The following is a 9,910-nucleotide window of genomic DNA, read 5'->3' as shown; positions in this document are numbered from 1 at the left end:
AAAAAGTGCAGAATAACGTTACCTTTGAGGCGCTCGTTAAGTCTGAAGGGGTGGTGGTGATGGCGCAATAGATAAGACACATGCCTTTGGTGTGAGAGACCCAGGTTCAGTCCCCCATTGTGACCCATCCAGCATTGTGTCCCTGAGCAAGACACTTAATACCTTGTTGCTCCAGAGGCGTGCGACCTCTGACATGAATAGCAATTGTAAGTCGCTTTGGACACGAACACCGGTCTTCTGGTACAAAGTCCAGGTTCTGGCCCTTCATCCACCCCAACCACCTCCTTACTCAGTCTTTTCTGTTAAATATCATATACCTACCTTCACCATCAAAAAATGACGCTACAGGGCTTCCTCTACTGTGTTGAACTATGACACTATAGGGATCCCAGTGCGTTACAAACTGACGCCAATGCGTCTTGAACATGCGTCCATATGTGACGAGGCAGGGAGTGAGAACGGGTTGAACTAAACAATAAAGTTTGGACCCTAAAAACAAAAGAAAGAGCTGAATGAGAAACTGCAGTCTGGTGATAAATCTTTGCAGGTCTGTCACTTGTTATTTAATTATAAAAACATCTGTGCACCTTTAAGGATATTGAAAATAGTCACTCTCAGCAGCGTCAGACCACAAATATCTGTATCCACATCAAATTTCTCAAACTCGTATCTGTCAAAACCCAGTAATATACAATTCTTTGTAGTCGGAGGAGGAAGGATGGGACCTATCCCATTAATCCAGGATGAGCCGTGGAAAGCCCCAACAAGAATCTCCTCTCGAATCGCAGACAGAACACGATTCACCTTCAGTTTTTGTTGGATCCTGTTAAGCTTTTAGCACATATCTGTATTTTCTCCTCAGTCTGAATTCTACCTATCTCATATCTGATTGACATTTCCTGGCAGAGAGCAGTAGCAGTTTTGCTACCTATACTAATACAGGGTCCTGACATCTGGGCTCATTCGGTGCGAAACCAATTGTTTTGTTTACAGAAAGATTTCATAGGCCAATATTAATCTTCCCTTAACCCAAGTAACAACAGGTTTGTCAGCCATGATATTTGACCAACAAGGTCTTAACTTTCGAAGCACCCAAATAAAAGTTTGAATGAAATAAGTTTATTTGACTAAAACAAAGGACCCTTACCTCGCAAACAATAGCTTGCAAAACTAACCTGTGTTGCCGGAAGTGCACGTTTCGAACAGGTGTTTCTCCAGGGAAGAGGTGTGAAAACTGCAGCTCTCCAAAGCTGTTGAGTGTGAACAGCAGGTTGGAGTTGAGAGGTCCTTGACAAACAAGAGTGTTGTGGAACACCGAGTCCTGTCTGTGCTTTAGGGACATCTTCTCTCTACTTTTCTGTCAGTGGTAAAATGTACTCTATCCCAAATCTTGTCCTGAGGCTAGTTCTGAATCATTTTACATTGGTAAGCCATGACAGAGAGCAAGCACATCTGCAACAGTGGAACACATTCACAGTGAAAACCCAAGATGTGAATTTACTTTCATTTAACGGGGAGGATAATCAATTTCTGCGGTGGTCTAAATCAAAGATACGTTTCATTTTAAGCCTAGTCTCCAGAAATCTTCCGAAAACAATTTGATGTCTTAAAGTGCTGTCAACTAAAAAGAAAGAATTTTGTTTTTTACATTTTTGGCTTTGATGAAGACATTATTTGGACCAATCAGAAACCAATATTGGAACCCTTAGGCAGATCAGAGCAATGTAAAAAAAAAAAGGCCAGATTGGGTGATAACAAACACAATTACTTTGAGTTCAGTAACAGCCTACTGAGCAGTGTTTAAGACTTCATGTGTGATGTTCTGACAACTAAAAAAAACTAGAGCGCTACTAACTGAACCCTGAGATAATGAAGCACTTTAAGCAGTGTGACCCTTTAAAACAAACGACTTCTTGTGGCTCATCATCACTAGCTGCATACGTGAATGAGTTACGACCAAGTCAACTTTGGTTTACAAGATTAAAAGTTGCTTCTGCCTGGCAACTTCGATGTTCTGTATTGTGTATTTTGAATCAGCGGCTGCAGGGTGTAACTCTGCCATCGTGTCTCTCTTGGCAACCTCCTGTACACCACAGACAGCTGCTATCCACCAATAGCACAAGCTCCTCAGGCAGCTAAAAAGAATGGATTTTAGCTTAAAATAGCACTGAACAATAAGTACAGCTGAGGCTGATGGGAATGCCAATAGTTTTGTAAATATTCAGTCATAAACCAAAGTACTGGACAGATTTTTGGCCAATGAGGGAGCTAGATGAAAATTTAGGGAACAACATAAATTATTATAATTCATCCTGTGGGCGCCAGGAGTGCCTGCACCAAATGTCATGGCAATCCCTCCAATACTTGTCAATTATTGTAAGGTTAATGTAATGTTGCTTAGACTGGCGCTTCAAGTACAGTCCTCCATCTTTTAAGACAATTTGCTCCATCCTTCAGTCTCAGAATAAGTTGACCTGTTAAGAACGGAATAAGGTATGAACCAAACAAACAATATTTATTGAATAGGATAAGTGAATTTGTTTTCAAATTAGTCTGTGCCTGTACTGGCTAATGATGCGGCATCTACTCTTCTGACATCCATAACTTAGCATAGCACCTGTAAATTATCATTATTGATTTCATCGGCTCCATCAGGCCCATTCAAACTGTCTCTCCCAGATTTCCTGTTATATATTTTCAAATATAAAATACTATTTATACTATGGCTTGGCTGAATACTGATGGTTATTATTTACTTAGAGATGTACATCCATTTTGCCCTGTGTGTCCAGCTAAACATTTTAAATTTTATATTGAAATAGTCAATGTCACTCCATTGGGTTGTAACTAAACCTTGACTCTCAGACTAGATAATCATTGTTTTGTTTTTAAATTATGTATATAGGACTGGTACTGCAATTTATAAACACCATTGGCGTTTATCAAACATAATTAATAATTGTATTTTACTAGTCACTTTTGTCAGGTGAAGTCACAGAACAGGCTCCGATCCAGCTACCGATCAGGACATTGTGAGATGTGCCGTCACTTCAAGCACTGGGAACAGGAACTGACTCAGGAGCTGGAGCAGGCAGGAGGTTAGCAGGTCGGAGCCTATCTGGCTGGCTGTCCGGGAGGTTGGCTCAGGACAGGAAGGCTGCAGGCTCACAGACCCCAGTCTAATCTACTAGAGTGCAGGCAGGTTGCTAGTGTGACCTGTGAAAATGTCTTCTGTCTAAATGAATCTCCCAGAGCTGGCCAGGCTTGTGGTAACTCAGGTTTATTCCACATCTGCATTTATGAAAAAAGTAAAATAGAATGGTCATCTCTTGTGGACAAACAGGGCATGCTCTGCCTAGTGACAAATCCTCTGTTGTTGCTGCTTTTAGGATTATAGTATGTTTACATTTTCTGGCTCTGTACAATACATTGACACAGTGGGTTCAAATTTACTAAGTAAATGAAACAGAATAGAGACTGTCTCTCTCTTAAATTTTACGAAGAGAAAATACATAACATAATGACTAAAACATGGCAAATTTAATATAATAACATTTTTAACCTTTTCATGTATGTTACACTAGCATGCTTAAGTGCAAGCTTGTGGCTTGCAGGCTGGTGACTGTCATGCTTGAGACTGGCAGCCTGGAAAACAGGCTGAAAGTCAGGGGTGTTGAGGAATGTTGGGTCAGGACACAACAGATAATACCAGATGGGCAAACTGATCCAAAACCATACGTGTCATTTAAACTATATTCTGTTATATTTTAATATTTATGAATTGTCACCCGCCAGCTGAATTTTTTGTTTTGTTTCCCTTTATATAAAAAGACATTTCCACTATATATTGGAGCAGAAAATGTCTCCGGAAATTAAGTGTTTAATGCTCCAATTTTCTAGCGGAGGACCTCCGCTCATGTATTTCAGCATTTCTTATTTCTCCAAAATAATCTTCTCGCCTTGTTCTTGTGCATCGATCCTTTACGACCACTTTTCTATTGGATGAATGTTGTTTTTTTTTACATGAATTATTGCCAACTTTGTTCCAGGTGTCAAGTCAGATTGAACAGTATGTTTCATAGTAATAGTTAGATATTTTATTGTTAAATATTATTATTTTATTATTTTCACAGTTGGGCCCTTTTTGTGTGTTTAGTTGATTTGGAAATGAAGCGTTGTTCAGTTTTGCCCATGAAATTAACATTACAGTCAGGATATTTTAAGTAATATACATCCAGGATGCCCTCTGTCAAAGGTTGGAAGGCCTAAAAACAAAAGTGGGAGAACTGACCTCATCCATCCTCAAGCATGCCACCAAGCTCAAGGCTGAGGAAGTATCCAGGCCCTCCAGAGTAAAGATGTCCAGCTGAACGAAAAGCTGGAGGAGCAGAAAAAGTTCCTTATTGTCTTCCAAGCTCTGAAAGCTGAGGAAGAGGTAGGTCAGGCCCTTTCTCTAACATCTAACCTCAGTTAATATTGTTACTGTTATTGTTGTTCACTTCTAATTAATCCCTCTTTACTGAAATCATTTTGTGGATCCTAAATGTTTTCTTCTACTTTCCAATCCTGTTTATCATCTCGCTGTCTTGTGGCTCCTTGCAGGGTCCCATCTCTCAGGTTAGGAACCTCTGCCTTAGATTAATGTGATTCAAAGGGAATTGGTTTGTTTGGTATCACAAAAGTTTTCTCTGGTTGGGGTATTTTCTCACTGCTGTTTAGAAAGCACTTCTCCATTTTGATTCTTCTCATCAGAATTTTATTTGGCCAGATAAGGTTAATATAGTGTTTCAATTAGAAGCATTAGAGCCCTGTTCCAGCCTCAGTGTGTCATGATGGGTGTAGTATAAGTGAGTAGCTTTAAGGCATATACTATATATTATTAACCATCATTTTCTGTTCGCTTCCTCTCACAGTCTCTTCCTAGAATGTAAATGGTAAACCCCGAAGGAAATCATTGAACGATTTAGTTGGAACAAATCCTGTCTGTGAAAAGTAGAGTGCCACTCTCATCAGTTTTATTGAGCTCCACTCTGTGGGGTGACAACTCTATATACGGGGGAAAATCATCGCTGACAATAGAATGAAAATTACAATGAAAGAACAAAAGGAAATGGCAAGAATACTTTTCCTTCCAAGCTCTAAAACAGTGACTGAACCGGTGTGACTGCTACTTCACATAGAGAGTAGATTAGGCAAGCTTCCTTCAGCAGTCTGCACAGCGAGCCTCGAGCAGATCTCCTTGGCATGGTGGGCTGCTTCTGTATAAGCTCTGTTTCAATGGCTTTCCCACGTGACTGCCTTACCAGTGTGTTTGTGTGTGTGTGTGTGTGTGTGTCTGGTGACTGGTGTCCTAAGGCTCCCGTTGTCCCCTCCATCTTACATTTTGTTTGAACTCGATTTGCAAGTCTTCCTATAGGTGTCTGACTGTCATGGGGAAGCATGTATGCAAATTCTTTATCCGTGCAAGTGTTTGCATTTAAATGTGAGTGTTCCTTTGCATTGATGTGTCTGTCAGTCTATGCATGCGTGTATAACACAAGCAGGAAACCACACACACACCAACTCAGCACCTGCAGCATTTGCCACCTACCTGCTGTGCTCACAGCTCGGCTGCCGGTAATTCATCATCGCGGCCTACGTTCTGCCATCACATCCAATTATTAGGCGATTAGCAGACACACACATACACACCTAACGATGCGGCATCACTTCCCATTAGAGCCCCACGCATCATGACTGTAAGACAGGGTTGTAAATGACAGGGAGGTGCTTTAGGGGAGGAGCACTTTTTGTGTAAACTTGCTAAAACCATCAAAGAGGAGATTCATGCTGAAAGTTCAGTTAAAATAACATTTAGTCATCCCTTTTTAGAGGTAGAAAATAAATGTATTCTTAATAGTCATTTAATCAAAGGAAAGGAAAAAAAGGTGTTTGGGGAAATAGCAGAAATGCTCCGTTTTGTCTCAGAAGCTGGAGGGCGTGTCGGCTGAGCTCTGGCACCGGCAGGGGAACAAGAGAAAAAGTAAACAAACTTGAGCTGTAGCTTACAAGCCATGGATGGACAGTGTGTTGTTAGTGGTGGTAGGACCACACCCGCATCTAAGACTTTTTTGGGTGCATTCACATGCTCTTTAATCATTTAGCTGATGCTTTTATCCAAAGCACTTACAATTGCTGTACATGTCAGAGGTTGCACGCCTCTGGAGCAACTAGGAATTAAGTGTCTTTCTCAGGGACAAATTAGCTGATATGTCACAGTGGGATTTGGACCCCAGTCTCCCACACCAAAGGTCTGTGTCTTTTCCACTGCGCCACCAGCACCCACTACACCATCACCACCCATTCAGCAAGCTAAGGTGCAGGACAACGTGTGTTCATGTTTGTAAATTAGACTCCAGGAGACTTTAGCAGGAAAGCTAATGTGGGTTGTTGTTCAAAGACTGTGTTGTGTAGCTGCTGTCTATGATAGAGCACTGATGTTACTGCTTTATTCAAAGACTCTCAGACTCATCTACATAGTCGGAGAAGTAACTAATGCAAAGATAGAGAGCGCCATTAAGAAACCAAAAAAACTAAATTGAATTTTTCCCTTTTGCTCTCAGATCTCTTTCTCAAAAGAGAACACGAGACAAGTGATTTACAGAGCAGATATGTTTGCTAAGCAGAAAAAAAACATCCAAGTTAATTTCAATTTGACCTTAAAAGTCATACTTATTAAAAGGTGCCATGTGTGTAATTTTAATGTGAAGAAGTTATTACGTTTATACTTTATATAATAGTTTTGCTTTGAGGCAAATATTGCTCTAACAACTGTAACTAGGCAGGGCAGTTTCTCAAAAGCAGTTCCTTGGGTACTAGTTAGAGAGATATTAAGTACACAAACAGTTTGGAGCATCATGTTGTGGAAATACAGGTTACACTAGCTGTGTGGAAGCCAGTGATCATCGGTCCCGAATGCTACTATATCAATGTTTGCGCCTCTGTCCAGTTCTTTATTGGATTTGGTGAAGTTTACCCAGAGATGACTCTGCCACATCAAACACATGACTTCATCCCTATTTTGCAGGGTTCTGGTTTACCTGCAAGTCAGAAACAATAGAAAGTCAGGCTGAGACAAAGCTTTCATCCCACTCACAGAGCTAATGTTAATCAGCTGCTCAAACCTGGCAGTGATAGTTGTCATTTCTACAAAACACACACCGAGAAATGAGAAGCTGCTTTTGTCAAATCTGAAATAAAGAACCCATCCTGAAAAAAATTCTGCAGTGTGTCTGCAAGTGTTTACAGACATTGCAAGGTCTGCTAGAGTTTACATCTTTGCTGCTGTTTATTCTCATGCCCACTTGAATTCATCACTAAGTGCGAACTAAAAGGCTAAAAAACCATCTGACAAATTCAAGCCATCCTAACAGTGTTGCTTTTTTCTTTTTGCTACGGTGCTAACTGCACTCATATTAAATAAACTGGAAAGACCACCACATCTACAGCCCTGAGCACACCCATCCTTGGCTTTATTCTCAAGGACTTCAGCCAATGCTGTTCATGTTGCAGTTCCCATGAATTACTCAACCATTCAAATGGCTCTTTTTGCTGCAGGCTTGCACAGACACATGGTCAAAACTCATGTGGCTGTGCACTCCTACACATGATTCTGCAACAATTTTGTTTATGTGTGCCTTCAAATTTAAAAGTCTTTTTCACTGGCAGAGAGGCAGAGTTCTTTTGTTTTCGTGCATTTTCATATATTTCTTGGTATTTCGGGTTATATTTGGACATCAGTTAAGGCTGTTCGATGCCACATACATCACATACTGTATTATATGCACACAAGATAAACCATATTATTAGTTTTAAGTCTCATGTTTCATGTATCATTCTCCTCATAAGCATTAAATGTATGCTTAAGTTTTTACAGGTAAAACCATCATAAAACCTCACAAAGCTAAACATAAATTTCATAATCTTGAAATAAACCAACTTTCTGATGAATTAATTGAACTTCCAGGGACATCATGGCTGTGGTCATGTCCTGAGTTTAGTTAGTATGGATTACCCATCCCCAACGTACGGTGTAGCTCCTCATGCAATTGGTGTCCTCAACACTATTGTGCGTGAGATAATACACAGAGTCATAGCCCAGCTACTCAGAACCAGATCATCCATCATCCATCGACAGCAGCTATATGATGTGAGGCAAGTCTTTGCACACTTGGCTGGTCATGCAGCATTTAGTTAACTGTATTGGACCAAGTGATGCGTGTTATGTTATGATTGAAGCCCTGATTATACCTGATGCACAAGAAATCTTCACCAGAAAACTGTTTTTTTCTGACAAACAAAAGGTCTGTTTGTTGATGTCTTTATGATTATTGTGAATCATGACAGATTCACAACAGTAAACAAAACTATCTCTGTGTCTCAAACCCATACCCATACTAATTGTATACAATGCATTCGACGTGCTAATTATCATAGTATTCTGTTTTTGCAGTTAGTATACAAAACAAATATACTTAACCACATTCTAACAGGGAGTGATTCAATATGTGCAACATTAGACTGACTATAAGTTAAAGAAAACAGAAAGCAAAATGTCCTCTTTAAGATTTAGCACTTTTTTGTTTTCCAAGACTTTGTGGAACCGTTTCACCAGCATCCACAATTTATATATTTTTTTTCCCAGCTGTGAGCAACTCCTCTGTTTACTTTCTGCCTAGCAATGAGGCAGAATCTAAAACTAAAATGTTGGACAAATTGAATGTTTGATCTCATGATGAGATTATTGAGGTTATTAGAATTCATCACAAATGGTCCTAAGCAGTGAATCATGAACCTAAAAGCACGCTCGCACAGGTCTGATGAGTGGCAGTCAAACATAGTTTATTTTAATCTTTCATGGGGAAAAGTCAGATGGGGCGTAGGCAGTGGAGCAGCGTGGCAACCAGGAAAAGGCAGGCAGGTCAGACAGGGCAGACAGTAAAGGAGTTCCAGGTACACATGGTCCTAGGCACAGGGATACACATGTTTAGTCCAGAGTCTTACTTGAAGAAGAAACAAAGAATCATACTGGCCGTAGTGCCATTATTACTTGAGGTTAACTGACAATCTGGCAGAGAATGAGGTGAAGAGCCGGGGTTGATATACTGCAGCTTCTTGATTAGTTGAATGCAGGGCAGGTGAGCAGGTGGAGATTGTCAGCAGGAGCCAGAGTGTGAAGCTACCCCAGACAGACAACACACAGACAACAGAGAGAGACAGAGAGACTAATGGGAAACACAGGGAAGTGAAAAACAGTAGGAGAACAGAAGGGATGAGGAGGAGATACTGCAGGACCACAACACAAATGTTTGTGCCACATTTCATAGCAATAGTTATTGAGACATTTCACTGAAAACCACTGACTTGCTAGAGGTGGTGCTAGAGGAAGTGAGTGTGGGGGTCAACAAAATCATTTGGACATATTGTGTAGTAATATTGAAAAGACTTTGTCAAATCCGATTCAAGACACTGGTCGTTACTTACCTTGCTGCGTAATTTCATTTATATACAATATTTAGGACAATCCAGCTAGTAGATGTTAACACTGACCTGCTGATGGCACTAGATGAAAAGTAACGGGAACACCAAAGTCAGCGTGAGTCATCCTCTGGGGATAATGAATGTCTGTACTAAATTCCACAGTCTCTCATTCAGTAAGCACTTCAGTTTGGACCAAAGCAGTTGTCAGTTGTTTGGTCAGTCGTTCCGCCACTACACAAAAAAACTGGACAAGATCTATCTTTACAGCGACACTTTGCTGTCTGGTAATTGTATTTTTGAGGATGGTGGCAACTGCAAATGGGAGAAACCACCATATTTGTAACAGATGCTACTGCATGCAGGGTCTGTGTTAACTGAGAGAATGAATAGA

The 9,910-nt window shown here is 40.4% G+C and overlaps 1 long non-coding RNA gene across 1 annotated transcript; it reads right to left on the bottom strand.

Annotated features, from left to right (window-relative positions):
- Nucleotides 1-8,863: 8,863 nt before the first annotated feature.
- LOC119908490 lies at nucleotides 8,864-9,452 on the bottom strand. Its single transcript, XR_005445296.1, has 2 exons — nucleotides 9,089-9,452; nucleotides 8,864-9,003 (listed from the first exon to the last, which is right to left on the bottom strand). It is a non-coding gene; the product is annotated as an uncharacterized LOC119908490 (long non-coding RNA).
- Nucleotides 9,453-9,910: the final 458 nt, after the last annotated feature.

The sequence above is a fragment of the Micropterus salmoides genome, unplaced genomic scaffold, assembly GCF_014851395.1.
Source record: "Micropterus salmoides isolate LMB-PRFRI ecotype aquatic unplaced genomic scaffold, ASM1485139v1 Ms_hic_scaffold_18, whole genome shotgun sequence".
In the NCBI taxonomy this organism is placed as follows: Eukaryota; Metazoa; Chordata; class Actinopteri; order Centrarchiformes; family Centrarchidae; genus Micropterus; species Micropterus salmoides.
The sequence above is the reverse complement of the archived record's forward strand: the minus strand, read 5'-3'. Positions and strand labels throughout refer to the sequence as shown.